This window comes from Anser cygnoides, chromosome 9 (genome assembly GCF_040182565.1).
Source record: "Anser cygnoides isolate HZ-2024a breed goose chromosome 9, Taihu_goose_T2T_genome, whole genome shotgun sequence".
Taxonomy (NCBI): domain Eukaryota; kingdom Metazoa; phylum Chordata; class Aves; order Anseriformes; family Anatidae; genus Anser; species Anser cygnoides.
This window is the reverse complement of record NC_089881.1, coordinates 21257198-21272192: the sequence shown is the minus strand read 5'-3', so window position 1 is coordinate 21272192 and position 14995 is coordinate 21257198. Positions and strand designations below refer to the sequence as shown.

Below are 14995 nucleotides of genomic sequence, written 5' to 3'. Positions count from 1 at the left end.
TGTCTTCTTTATCTTGAGTTGGATTTGGGGATTGCTTCATTTGGGTATGCTTTATAGTCTACTGGCAGAACCAGGAAGGCTTGGATAACGAAAACTGAGCTCTGTCCTGGTTTAGTTAACAGTACTTAGTGGTTTACAAGTCCAGTATTTCCTCTGATCTGGAGCATGACGTTGCTTCTGCATCCTAAACTAATGGAGCATCTAACCTGCAGCATCGTTATTGGCAGTGACTAATGCGTGAGCCACAAAGAGCGCCATTTGGTTTGCAGATCCCGTAAGCAGCCACAGTCTGATCTCAGCTGTACTTGTCACCTAGTATAATTCCAGCCGAGCAAATGGTTTTACTCTGGCCGTTACATGGTGTAAGGGAAATCAGGATCTGTCTCAAAGTGCACAGTTCTGGCGTTAGAGAAAGAGGGAAAAAAAAAAAGGCAAAAGATGTAACATGCATAAGAGCTACAATGTATGCTGGGCCCATAATGGCAGAGTATGATGCTTTCAAGCCAAATCTTAAGAGTTGTAACAGACCTGAAGCCGCAACCCCTGCAACAAGAGAAAATGTAAAAAGCGGCAGCGTGGAGTGACCTTGTTTTTTCTTTCTCTTTGGAAGAAGGCTTACATGACATAAAGACCTTGTGGTTTCGGTTGTCTGCTCAGAGACAGGACACCCTCAAGTATCTCCCAGTTCCCATAGAAATAAATAACAATGATATGTATGGTGTTAAAATGCATAATAATGTGCAGTATGCAGTCCATAGGCTTAGTAGGGCCCACTGCACGAGAAGCTCAGCAATGCAGAAGTAGACCAAAGCATATTTTCCTATGCGTGGACTGAAAGGTGTTCCAATTACAAACTACATTTAGTGGAATACAGCTAAATAAAAAGTGTCCACGTCATATACTGCAGCTAGATATATTCCTGAAGCACTTTAAACTAAAAAGCCTTTACGATTCTAAACAACCCATATGTCTGTCAAAGCTGTCATTGTGCTGCAGCAAGTAAAGGAAACAAAACTTAATTTGTAATGAAGCTTCCCCCGGCTGAAAGCACAAGTCTTCCCCATTCTCATTTAAAGCCTCTGTTCACAATTGCAGCTCTCTCACTCTCTCAGACTCCTTATAAAATGCTTTGCATTTCTTTTTGAATCACGTCAAGTTAATTTTATGGCAAACCATCCCTGTTTTCTGAAACACACAACAGAAATATAATTATTGCTGGGTGAAGAGGAGTTGGAAGTAAACTGAGCACGATGCTGGTAATCGTTTTTGGACACTGGTGCTGGGAAGATTCTAGCCACCTAAGCAAAAGACATCTTAAAAAATGCAATTTATTATAAATGGGAAGCTTTGTAGTATACTTCCAAGATCAGAAGGAGAAAGCAACATCTTACCCCCAAAACAAAACATACTACCTAGCAGATGAGCTTTTGGTAAATAAGCCGCTCCTTGTTTTCCTGTGGTAGCTGACTAAAGGAATGTTCCCTTGCTTTGATTTTTCAGTTTGTTAAAGTGACAAGGTGAGATTTTAGGATGTTTAGCTTTAAACTCATCCCACTCCTATGGCAGTCAGTGGGGGTTTTGTTGTAGGGACGGATCTGCTGTTTGGCAGTCCCGACCCAAAGGGGCATGCCAACGTGTTTCTTTTTTCCTCCTATAAGTCATCCTCTCCCAGGAAGTCCCTATTTGCCCTGGGGCATGTGGCTCAGAAGTTACAGAAATGCCTACTGTGCTTCCTTTTCTCATGTAGACTGTGTTTTCAGACTTGTTTGTTTTGGTGCTTTTAAGGTACAATTGTTTTCAATTACTTTTGATATAAGTGGCACTACAGGCAAACGAGGCTGGCAAGATCTGGTCCTCATTGCAAACATTTCACAGTTGTAATCATCTAAATTGCCATGTGAAATTGTTCATTAGATAAAAATTAATAAATCATATAAATGAAATCCAATGCACCATTAGGTTGTTGACATTAAATCTGGCATAAAAACATAGTTGTAAATGAAGTCATTTATATATACATTGATTTGGGGCCAAATCCTGAGGTCCTTGAACAGTTTTTAGACCAGTGTTTACTAAGGCAAGTCTATTGAATGAGAGCGAAAACAGTGACCCAAGTTACAGCTCTGGGAGCTATTTGTGAAGATTTTCATTTCTTTATGCCAATCTCCCACATGCTGCATGCAGCAGGAGGGAATTCAGGCTCTGCAGGTCTTGAGGAGGGCAGGCTTCTCCATTTCCCTGTTTCTGATGGCACAAAAGGAATTCTTGTGTAAAATAGTACTGTTACAGTGACTACTCTACAGGCATATGTGTCTGCAGCCTTGGAGTCTTGGCGGAGGGAGGGTGCTGATGGTGGCAGGTAACCTAAAATCTGTGGTTAGCAGGAGGAGCAGAAGCACAGGTCTTGCTTTTCTGATAGAAGGATGGCTGAGACATCCCCTAATTATTTCCTTCTTGCTTCCCTTTGGGCCTCCTAGAGGGGCTTTACCAAAGGTGACTCAGGTTCAGGTTCCCAAAGCAGGTCCCCACTGGCTGTGGGTTTTGTGTACATATACCCAGTGATGATGTAGCAGACCCTAGGGATGCTACAGAGAGAGAGAAAGGTAGCGAACAGAACTAAAGGCATGTATTTAATTGGAATGGTAATAAGTAGAAAAATCTTTTCTCATTTGTTACAGGATGAAACCAAAATAACACTTTTCAAATCAATGGAGCTACTTCACAATGATATCAACAGCACCAAAAACAGAGCTGAGCCTCAAGTTTTGGGGTTTTGCAGTCTCCTTATAGGGGAAAAATTTAGAAAATGAGTGATTCTGTAAACACAATTTTAGTCTATCGACAGATGGGAGAAATGGAGAACAGGTTGTAAAAGTATAAGCTAAAGCATTATTAATATTGTACTGTTACTGAGCCAATTCATAGAGGAACTAAAAAAAACCCCATCCTATTGGTTAAGTAATCATTACACATATGCTTCTGGAGATTAATACTTTGATTTTTCAAAGCTTTTATATATGTCAGTTCTGCTAAAAGGATGAAACTGCAAAAATGCACTGGTAGCAAGTTTAAAGCAGTAATAGCAATGTCAGATACACTTTAAGGATAATCACAAAACTCCTTTACATCCAGTAGACCTAGTAGTCTCAGATATGGAAATAATACTTCTGACAACCAAAAATATTTGAGAAAGTGGTAAAAGGCCGAATAATGTATTATATTTTAAACCTGAGTAGCTATTTCATGACTTGGTATTGAGTATTATATTTATGCCATGTTGACGATCATCATATCTTTAGAAGTCATTGCATAATCACCGTGGCTTCCTCTCTTTCGTATTATGCTACCTGTACTTTTAGAGACTTTTTTTTAAAAAAAAAAAAAAAAGTAATGATACATCTTTATTTCAGAAAAGTATCAAGATACTTCAAGTATCAGGAATAGATGTAAACTTAAGAGGCCTCAGACTACCCACCTGGAAGTTATGTCAAACTCATATTTGAGGCTTAATACTATTAATTGGAATTTATTTACATCTGCATGGTCTAAGCGTGTATTTAATACTTCTGCTTGATGGCTGTTTGTGACGAGAAATGCAGACAGGAAAAATAATGTCTTCTACCATGTGCTCTCATATAGTTTTGGAACATCTTCATTCTATATGATATTCACAGACAAGCAGCTAAAATCCTTAGTCCTTAGTTTTAAAAAAAAAAGGGGGTGGTGGTGGTGAGGGTTAGCTACTGGCCAGTTACAGTTTTAATATATGTGATCCAAAACCAGGATGCAGCAGAATATTTATTTAGAGTGAGATCAGATTGGGCCTTGATTTGATCTGTGTTAATTTTGTTAATAGGACCAGGCCGTTTGTGTGAGCCAGATAGGTAAATCACCAGCACCTCGCAGGATCATGCCCCACGCATAAATGCTCATAGCATCAAACTGTGTTTGTAGAGATGCGAGAGTTGAGAATGTATTTAACTGTACCACTAAATCTAAACATATTAAAACGTATTACTAAAAATCTAAGGTCAGATTCAGATGATTTGATTACTGATGCCCAGTGCCTGAGGGACTGCTCATAAAGCTGCACCTGGCGTAAGAGGTGCTGCCTGTGATTCTGATCGAAGCTTGGCTGAAGCCAGAAGCTTTTCAAAACCCCACAAAGAGCCTATTTGCCTTGCTGGCAAAATATTAATCTTAGAGTTTTGTTTCTGGATAACAGGTTTCAGTGCCTGAAACCTGCAACGGGCGATTTCTGATTTACATAGAAGACAAATCGGGCCCCCAAGAAATCTTCTTTTTCTAACTCTGCCTGCCATTCCAGAAGGAAATTGGACTTTATGACACAGCAGACCTAGCAACGGCATTGTTGTTTAATATTATGGGTTGCATGAGTCTAAAGAGAAAACACTATATATCATGTGTGAATGTGTCATCTTTGAATCCTGATACTAACATGGGAAATAAGAGCAGTTGCTAGATCACTGAAGTAAGGTGAAAAAGACAAATCACCTCAAGGTGCCCCAGGATCCCAGCACTAGAATATTTGTTTTCTTTATTCTAATGTCTTCATTTATTCTTTTCCTGGTATTCAGTAAGGGTCCCTTCACACCTCAAGGAGGAGGAAAATAACCCCACACTGTTAAAACAATAGGCACAAAGAACAGGAATATCTTCTCAAAGATATGTAGTGTGTCTGACGCATATCGTTATTTTTATTTAGCATCTTTAAAATAATGTTTCAACAGTTATTTAAGGCTCCCTGTAAGCTTGCTCAAGATGTTATCTCTTGATAATGTCTGCTTTGATTATTTAAACAAACAAACAAACAAAAAGCAAAACCTCAAAATAGCTTTTAAAATAATTCAAATAAGCTCTTTCATTTTCCTCACTAGTAGATAACTGTTTTCCTTGAAAATTTAACCCCTTAATATTTCAGTCATACTGTTACTATAAACTGATCCTTGATCCCTTTCAAAGAAAGCACACAATGTCTTTGGAACTGTACCTGCTTCTACCAGAGTCATTGCATGATTTCTCTGAGAGATGAGTATAGACTATTCAAAGAAGGTGAAATAGACAAAAGAAAGGAAAAATGGAAATAGAAGTTCAAATGCAAGCACTTGAACAAATTGTTGGGCATTGTTTTTTAAGATAAACATGTCCCTTACTTTCCCATGATGTCAGGAGGTTTTCAGCTGTCCAGCACCATTGAAAATCAAGCCATTTTAATCAAGTTTGAAGTCTAAAGCTGCGCTTCATTTCATATGCTAGTCAATAATTTATTTATATTTCATGCTCATAATTATGTTATTAATGCAACTTCAGTTAGGAAACTTAAGCTAGGATCATACAGCGAATAAGTAACAAAGCCAGGAGGAAAGCATACAGATCATATCCTCTGCCTTGTAACTCCCAGGCATGTGCATTTTGCTTTTTGTCTAAAGATTGTGCATGAAGGTGTGAATTTGGGAGCTAAGCAAGCTGACAATTTCTCTTCAAAGTCATCCTTGCTGCAATTCATTTTCAGCCTTCTCAGTCTCTGTTGGACAGTTACAAAAGACAGCTTTATTATGCAGCTCTCTTTCCCCTATTTTTGTACAAATCATTTTCTGTTTGTCATGTTTAGGGCACCTTCATTTCCTCCGTCTCACAGAAGCAGAGATGATTACATTAAGTGTGGAAGTCTCTTCTCTTTGTTTTTGGACTGTAAAACATGCAATTATTTGACATTATTCTTCATAAATTTTAGGGTGTTTCTTTCTTTTCTGGTTGAATGTTAAAGAACCCGGCAAGACCCACATGGTAACACAGAGCTACAAGCTGAGGAAGGCTAAACTTGTGTGAGTAAGTGACTTTATGCTGTCCCTGTGAGATGTGTTAGCTACTGGCTGCATTACAGCATCTTCCCTATATAAATCCACAGGAAAAGATGTAGAAGCTGGAAGGGACTGGAAGATATCTTCAATCCTGTTTAATCACCATAAGTAAAAGGAAGATATTAGAAATGCCCCTGAGGCTAATCCTGACAAATCACCCTCATCTGAAGGGTAGAACTGCTACGTGCAGACAGGTTACATTCAAGCTCCCACCCAGAGAAAAACCTGAGCAAATGTGAAGCTGTCAGCCTCACCCCTAGACTTTGAGACCATCATCTAGATGCCCAGTTTAAAGCTCGTAAGGTATTCCGATACTGCAGTGGTGAGGGTTGTGCAGATAACCAACTGCCTAGAAGGTTCAATCTGCTTCTTGGGATGGGAATGCCAAATTAATGATCGCTTCAGAAATGTATATGACTTTCCAGCTGGAAACTGCATGCTGCAGAAGGCACCATGCTGTCCAGAACAGCTGGTCCCCTGCTCCCTCTTCTCTCTCCGTGGGTTCCCTTTCCCCAGAAAGGCCATTGCTTGAACTGAGCAGTGAATAAGGATTTGTGCACATATGTGAGTTTGGTACAGAGGTACGTGAGGTGTGGGTAGGGGGCTGCTCTTCCCAGAGACCCCTGTAGGTGTAATAGAGGTGCTGCATCCGGCGATCCATTTTTTGGGGTGCTGGCTTGTTCTGCTCCACCCGGTGCCCCACAGCAGGCGGGAGCATCTGCCCTTGCTTTCGCAGCCATTGGAACAGTGATTAAGGATGAGGTTGCAAATTCCAAGGGCACATACATTGCTCCAGAGGATAAATCAAGGCTTTGTTTGACTTAAACAGAAACAAGACCAATATTTTCATGCACTGACCATCTCAGTTTTGGGGGAAGTAACCCAGTTAGTCACACTGATTTGAGGGCTTTAAAAACCCATTGTATTTCAGAGAGGTGCTGTCTTTGGCATTCCTCCAGGCCTTCCAGCTTTCCTTAGTGGCTGTGTTGGATACAGAGCGTAAAACTGTTGCTCCAGTTGTACCAGTTTCCCAGGGGTGGTATTTTGATTTTACTGTAAACATGTCTGTCTGGTACAAGAATTGTGAAGCATCTTTCCTGGGCTCATCTTTTAAACCAATCCCTCATTGTTTTTTTTTTTCTCTTGTCAAGGAAAAAAAAAAAGGCATTAAGAAAGTTTAAGGCCCTTTCCCTTCAGTCCTACAATAACACTCAAAATTCAACTGGGCACCCAATTGCTGGGATGTGATTTTGATTTCTTTGCTGAAACATAGTGTATAAAAGTCCTTGACAAAGATGTATTTTCCAGTTGAGGAAGCCCTAAAGAATTTATTCCCAGCCGCTCTGTTCTCTTCCCTCCCTCCCTTTCGCCTCGCTGCACACTGTGCTGCCTCCTCCCCTCCTCGGCTCTGCCTTCTCCGCACCCACGCGTGAGACCTGCCTTGAATCCCATTGAATTCCCTTTGAACTTCCACATTTGTCCACTTGCACATCCCCCAGCACCTTGGGAGGCACAAAGACCAGTTGTAACTCCCAGGAGCTGTGCAGTGCAGGCGTGACCACCCTCATGGGGGCCAGGAGTGCTCTGTCTTTCACTGCCCTGCTGGGATGGAGCCACTGCTTGTCTGGGCTGCTCATGGTGCCCTTTTCTGACTCCCAGTTTCTCAAGAACCAAAAACATCTGCTTCTCAGCGGAGTATTTAAATGATGTGACCGTAAAACGCTGGTAGTTTAGAGAGTTGTGACTTTTTATTTTGTTTCTCCCTTCCTAGTCTAGCTGCAAGGTTGGGAGGGCTCCCAGGAGAGCCTTGGTGGAACCTGGGGCTTGCCCTACTAACCTGGCCCTCTACTGACACAAGTTGTTCCCATGCAACCTTTTAAAAAAAATATAACTTCCCTAGAACAGCTTTGGGAAGCAAGCCTGAGCAATTCTGCTGTAGCTTGTGTTACGGCTTCAGTGTGCGACCCGCTGCTCGCCCTCCGTGCACCCGATATTGATGTTTGCCTAATGAAACGCTGCCCTGGAAAATGTATGGGTGCCCATTAATAGAATAATTAAAGGTCTCGGGAAGGCTCTGGTGAAATGTGTAACAGGTCAGGGAGGAGGAGAGCAGGAGTGAGAGACGGGAGGTGAGCCTGAGCCGGGGGGGGTCCCCGGGAAGGAAGGGGGTGCCCGGGGGCTTCCCCCCTGTTCTTACCCAGGCTATGCCCTAGGAAATTTGGGGGCTTGGGATAGGGGGGGATGCGATGAGAGCGGCAGAGTGTGCCCAAGCCCTGCTCCCCATGGGAGTGGGGGCACAAAAACCCCAAGTACATTCCCAGAGCTCCGTGTGTGTGTGTGCGGGGGGGGGGGGGACAGGGAGGGGGGGAAATTTCCCACGGCGGCGCCCCGGGGCTGCGGCTGCTCCGGCGGCGGAGCGTCACATCTGACGTGCGGCCCGGGCACACGCACCGGGCACACGCACAAGCCGGGGATCCCCGCGGGGTCGTTCCCCCCCCCCCCGAGCCCGGCTGCGTGGGTGTCCGTGTGTCTGTCTGCGTCCGTGCTGGGGGGGCCGTGCGGGCAGCCGCCGGCCGGGGGGAGCCGCTCGCCCGCAGCGGGGGGCGGTCGCTGCTCCCTGGGCTGGCGGATGGATGGCTGGGACGCAGCCCGCCAGCCCCTCGCTGCTCTGCTCCGCTCACACGGCTTTCCTCGGGGTTGGTGTGTTTTTTTTTTTTTTTTTTTTTTTTTTACCTTCAAAATCTCCCTGGGAATTTTGTCTTTTGCGGCCTTTTTTTTTTTTTTTTTTTTTTCCCCCCTTTTGCTCTCCTGCTTCCTGCCGAGGATACGTTTTGCTTGCCAAGTTTGTAGTGACACCTCTCAGATTCCCCCCACTCCCTATTTTTCTTTTTTTTTTGGATCTATTCCAGTGCCCGTTTGTATGTAGACATACCGTGTTTTTTTTTTTTTTGCCTCTTTTTCAAGAAAATTGGAATTCTTTGGGAAGCAAATGGATACTGATGAGGACGATCCTAAAAATCTCCTTTTGAATCTGTAAAAGAGGTGCACGAAGAAATTGCTTAAATTCAGCCATCAATTTAGCTTCATATTAAGCACCTCGAAGTATTTATGATTGCAGAGCAGGTGCAAGCGAGGATTAGTAATAAGGTAAGGGAGCTATTTCCATCTTTGAGGCAGCAGCATTTGCTCAGGGTTATCAGCAGCTTCTCTTTTTTCATAAAATCTGGGCTGATTTAATTGCATTTTCGGTGCTGTTCTCCCGTCCTTCCGAGTCTTTTAGAATACGCCTGCTTGCTTCTCCTCACTAACATCCATCCCCTCTCCCTGCCTGCTCTGTATTTGGGAGTTTCTTTGCCGTGCACATGTTTTGGCTGGTATTTGGTAACTGTTTAAAACCACCAATCCTCTGGTTAAAATGATTCCTTGCCGTGCACTTTCTCCACCCAGCAGGACGCCTGAAAAGCCCCATGGAAAACCGCAACACAAAAGCTTTTTTATTTGCATTTCAAAAGGAGAGAGAAGTAGTTAACCTCCCCTTCCCCCCCCAGGGGGAAAACGGGCCGGGGGTGGGAAGGGGGGGGGGTAACAATCACGTCCTCCCTCTGCTGAAAGCGAATGGTTTCCCCTCCTTCACCCCCCCCGGGGCTGGTCTGGTGTCTGGGTGCCAGCTTCTGCCCCTCCATGGGGGGGGGGGGGGTGCCTGGGGGGCTTTGGGGGGGCTGAGCCCCCCACCTCAGCTCAGTCGCGGACGCTCCCTGGGGCCGTGAGATGCCGGGGAAGGGGGATTCCTGCCGGGGAGGGAGGCAAAGGGAGCCCCGCGGTTCCTTCGGGGATGCTGCAGGCTTCAGCAGCAGCAGCCTTTACTAATTTTTGTTTTATCAGCTCTATTTAGTGATATAAATGGCACGAGCGAGGACATCAATTACCAGCTAACCGCGGCGATAGTCCGTGGTTTATGGGATTTAATGATTTCTCTTGTTTCGAAAAAGCTCTTGTGACGCTAACAATAAAGAACTCCATAAATCATCTAAATGAATTGTGTTCCAGTAAAGGCAATTTTTAGTCTTGTGTTGCGTATCTCCCCGTCCCGGTAATTAATTGCAGTACCAATTGCGAACATATTTGTGGTAATAAAGGTGCCATTACTGAAAAGGGACTTTCTCGATGTGGGGCCCATGTTTACTGAACTCCTACAGTGTGTCCTAGCTGTAGACAACCTCTGTCCTGTCCTCTCAAAATACAGGAAGCGATGGGAGCAGTGTGAAGTGAGCGCGGTGCGTGATCATACCTGTTCGTGGCATGGCACGTACCTCGTCCTCGCCCCAACAGCACTGGAAGCCCTTTTAATGGACTGCTTCAGTGACTTAGGTTGAAAGCAGGAGGTAATCATCACCAAGGCCTTCTGATTATGTTTTGATTAAAAGAAAAGGCTTTTTTTTCCTTTTTTTCTTTTTTTTTTTTTTTCCTGGTAATCTTGCTGATTCTATCATTAGCTTGTCAAATCCTCTTACAAATAAGCAGGAGCAGTGCAGTTCAGTGCTTCAGCAGAGCATAGTAATGTTCATGCAGTTATGTGAGAAAAGCTCCTCTTTCATACCATCCTTTTCTGTTGCTATTTTTCCCCACCTTCTTCTGTATTCATGATTGTATTTTTGATCCATTATTTACAGTTTGGATATATTGGAAAGGCCGGAATAAAATATTGCTGTTCCTTCAGAACAGAGGGAAACATGCTATGAGGAAAGGGATCAAGTTTGAACGTTTTAGAAAACAGTTAAGCCACAGCGTTTACATTTACCTGAGTTATATTTCTACTGCTTTTAACAGTCTTTAAAATAATCTGTATGTGGTGACAGATGTAATAGACGTTTATATGTATGTATTTCATCCATGTAGTTCATTATGTGTTCAGGTGAACAGGCTCCACTTAATGCTGCTGACAAATCGTTTACTGCATAAAAACATTAATCAGCAACTGAAGAGGTGCAGGTTCAATTCCCCATCCGATTAATTGGGCTGGTAGCTGCCCAGCATAATACAATTATAGAGATATGCTGGGTCCTTAAAAATTTATCATGTGTCTTTTTTGGAAAATACCCACATGCAAAATCTGGTAAGACTAAGTTCCTTGTGGCTGTTGCATAGACATGTGAGTAAGGTTAATGGAACTCTTAAGAAGATACTTTATGAAATGTATGTAGACTTGAGTGCTGTTTTCTTTGATAGCTTCTCATAAGAGTGAGATTCATGAGATTGAAATATCTCGAAGATGCTGCATTCCATCTTACTGTCCCCACTCAAGCAAAAAGTTCCACAGACTTCATGAATCCATACGTAAAGATGTTTTCAGTGAGAATTTCTGACTGTGCAATCAGATGACTTAGATGTGGTAACTATGACGCTAATATTATTTATGTAAAGTTAATTTGTCAGTGTTCGAAAGTTTACGGTTTATCTCCATTAACTGGAAAGGATCAAAGAGTGTTTCCTGTTGTGTCATGAATGCAGCCACTGCCATTCCCTCTTTGCCAAAGACCAGTTAGTCAGTGAGGACAGATTTGGGTTGGAGCTTTTAAAACTTCTTTCCTCTGAACATATGAAGAATACTTAGAAAACTGAATTGGTGACTCACTAGAAGGCTTGTCTATATACCTTTTTGCTATTCATCTATGTGCATTTGAGCACACTCTGGTTCTTGAATTGACTGGTCATTGAAGAAATTCTCTGTTTATTTGTTTGTTTTCCTGTTTGAACTTGTTTATCTCCATGTGCTGTAATAAAGATAATTTCTTAGGCAACAGCAAGTTGCAAGTAAGTGCTCAAGTTCTTTGGTCAACACAGAGATTCCTTACTGGACAGAGAACATTGCTGAATGAGGTGTATAGCAAATTAAATCTCCAGCCATAATTTCTGTAGAGGTACAATATATTTCCTAATTAGTTCATGTTAAATTAGCTTCAGTAAGTGTTTTTTTTTTTGTTTGTTTTGTTTTGTTTTGTTTCAGGTAGCAAACTGTATTACAGAACTCTCATATTCTAATCCAGATGATGGGATCTGTAATTTTGCATTGGAAAGCAATGGACACAGTTTTTCAGGCATCAAAGAAACAAATTTGTTGTGCCCAAGTCTGTAGTTACTAATACCACTGCTTGATCACATTTCAGCTTTTACCTTGGAATCTCATTCAGGTTCAGAGTATTGCAGTGCAACATGTGGCCAAGTTCTGTTGCTTTTACACTCATGTAACCTCATCATGGTCAGCAGGATGAGCTCCGTGAAGCATGCCAAAGTTGTCACCACTCAAAAAGATGTTCATATTTCATAGAATCAGTCAGGTTGGAAAAGACCTCTAAGATCATCAAGTCCAACCGTTAACCCAGCACTGACAAGTACGCCACTAGACCATGTCCCTGAGCACCACATCTACATGTCTTTTAGAAACTAATGAAAGTTGCTTTCCTAAAGATTTCTGATTTATGAGTGAAACTCTTCCCCAGTTTCTGATGAGAGCTTCCATTCGTCTTCCTCTGTCCCTGATCATGTATTTTTTTTTCTTTTTTCTGTCAAGAGAGGTTGAGAGGAGCATTCAGTTTTTCAATGTTTCTTATGTCTGTTTTCAAGACTTTTTCAAGATTTTTTCCTGTTTCTCAGATAGGTTGGACTGAATTCACCAACCAAGTGTGGTTGTGCAGATGTTCTGCACCAACAGACCACAAGTGCAACCCTGTGTAGGTTATATATTTCCTCATGCACCAAGCTGGCAAACTGTTCACTCACTTCATAGCTTTCCAGTGCTGTGAGGCTTTTACAGTTGGTGACATGTCACCTTGGCTTCGTGTCTTGGTGGTCCGAGCTTTGGGTCTGAACTCTCTGTGGAGCTCCATTGGGAAGAGGTCCGTGCATAATTGCCAGAAATCTACCGTGTATCCAAAAGGTTAAGACTGCTTTTTGTTTTTCCTTTTTTTTTTTTTTTTCCATCATAAATAGACTTTAATATTTCATAAGAGACTAGCTTTAGCTAGGGAAATGACCATATATGACCGTATTCTTAGGATATCAGATGTGGTTGGTTTCTACAGCTTTCTAGGAAATGGCAATACCTGCACATGATTCTCATGTGTGCTGGAGAAGCTTTTGCAAACTCAGAGAAAAAAAAAATAATGCTTTGAAGCCTTTTTTGTCTTTAAGTATGTATCTACCTCAAGGTGTACTTCCAAAATGAGATTTTGTGGTAGCTTTATCAAGGTGAAGACCTTGGAACTAGTTCTAGACTGTGTCCTTTTTTTTAGCTGGCAGACTAAAAAGCACTATGCTTCTGGAGAGGGACTGTGTTTTAGGGAAGGTTTTCAGACTTTGTATTACACAAGAAGAAAATAGAAAGAACATATTAGCTACATTGTTAATCAGCTTATTGACTTCATATCCAAGGAGAGTGGAGAAACACTGGGAAAGAAAGCATTTATATTTATGCATTTCAGTAAAATAATATAAAAACGACTATAAGATGTTTTCCAGAGCCTTAGTAACAGAACTTCAATTAGCATAAAATTTCCAAGGACAGTGATAAATAAATACCAGATGCGCTTATTTATTTATTTAGGATTTGATCCATTTCCTACTGAGGGGAACTTTATTATTCAGAGGAAGGAAAAGAGGGAGGCTGTATTGTTCCTCTGAAGGACTTTCCACCCTGGTTGCCAGAAAACATAGCACTGGAGTTCTGGATTTAGAGTAGAAATTTTGTTAACGTTTATGTAGTTAGCTAACAACACTTAATATGGTGAAAGTTCACTTTAAGGAAGCCTGAATATAGTTAAAGGTATTTATTTATGACTCCTGCCTTTTCTTTTGTTCAACAGTTATTCAGAATTGGCTCATCTGTTATTTTCAATAAAGCATCACCTCCAGCTGAGATATATTTGACTTTTATATTTGTTGAGAAAAAAACTGAACTGGGTAAAATTGGGACTGGCTCCAATTAGGCATATTTATTGGATAATTAAAATTAAAAGCAGATTAAGTTTTACTGAAAGACATAGCCAGGTAGCAATTTATATCGCAGTAAAATGAAAATTAGATGTTACTGAGTTATAGAAGAAGAGCTGAGTGCTGAGGTTTTATTGCTCATTGTTTGTATTCCAGGTTCAACCAGAGGGTTCAGTCAAAATCATCACCTGCTTATGCAAGGCACTGTATGAATAAATAATACATTTTGTGTCCCAAGGAGTTTCGGCTTCTCTCTACAATGAGTTCTTATCTTGTGATTTACCACAGTTGTGCTGAGTTCATGTGTTCGCGACATGTGAAAGTAACGTAAATTGTGGATGAACTGGAATACAATGTGAAGGCAAAGTGGTCAGAACAATAAATTGTGTTCTCAGTGAATCAACATTTGGAGGCACTTTTTGAAAGAAGATAATCCATTTGAGAACTTCCCTTGTCTTTGATAGACTCTGAGAAAAAAATATACATATATATATTGACATGCACTCTACTGTATGATAGTGCAAATACATAAAAGAAATGAAGCACGGCCTGATTCTAACTTCAGTATAAATAAGTAAAGATTGAGAATAGAATAGAGATTTTTAGGAAACATAAAATGTAACAATTTCATTGGTCTTCATTCACCTCCACCATTGTCTACTCCTACAAATCTGATGCTTTTGTAGGTTGTTGTGGTCAAAATTGACGCTGACCATCATATTTTAGTATGTTTGCTGGAGTGAATAGGAGCAATATCACTACCCAAACATAAATCTTGTAGCATTTGGAATCTTAATGATGGAGAAAATCTTAAAAGGGTGCCACAGCTTTCCTTTTTGACCATATAACAACATTTTGCATTGCCTAGGTTCTTGTCCCCATTGCTGAGGGAGAGAGACTTTTCTTTGTGCCTTACCAAGTTTGTAGGAAGTGTTCAGTGGCTAATTGACATTGAGGTACAAAGGAAGACGAGACCTGGTGTGATAGTTTGGCCCTTGCTTTTCCCATACTTGTTCTTCCCCAGCTGTGGGGCCCGTGATGTGGCAGCTATGCTGTGACAGTTTTTTTCCAGCATACTCATGTCTAAGGTCTTTGCTGCACATCCACACACAAGAAAGAAACACTGG

General features: G+C 41.7%; 1 protein-coding gene across 2 annotated transcripts in view; it reads left to right on the top strand.

Annotated features, from left to right (window-relative positions):
* Positions 1–14995, top strand: part of NLGN1 (neuroligin 1) — a 423158-nt gene that overhangs the window by 39721 nt on the left and 368442 nt on the right. Inside the window, exon 1 of one of the 2 annotated variants that reach the window (XM_048059535.2) lies at positions 8710–9029. The exons of the other annotated variant lie outside the window; for it this stretch is intronic. The gene's annotated coding sequence lies outside the window, so the exon portion shown is untranslated. Of the gene's footprint in view, positions 1–8709; positions 9030–14995 lie in introns of those variants that run through there. 2 annotated transcript variants of the gene reach the window in all.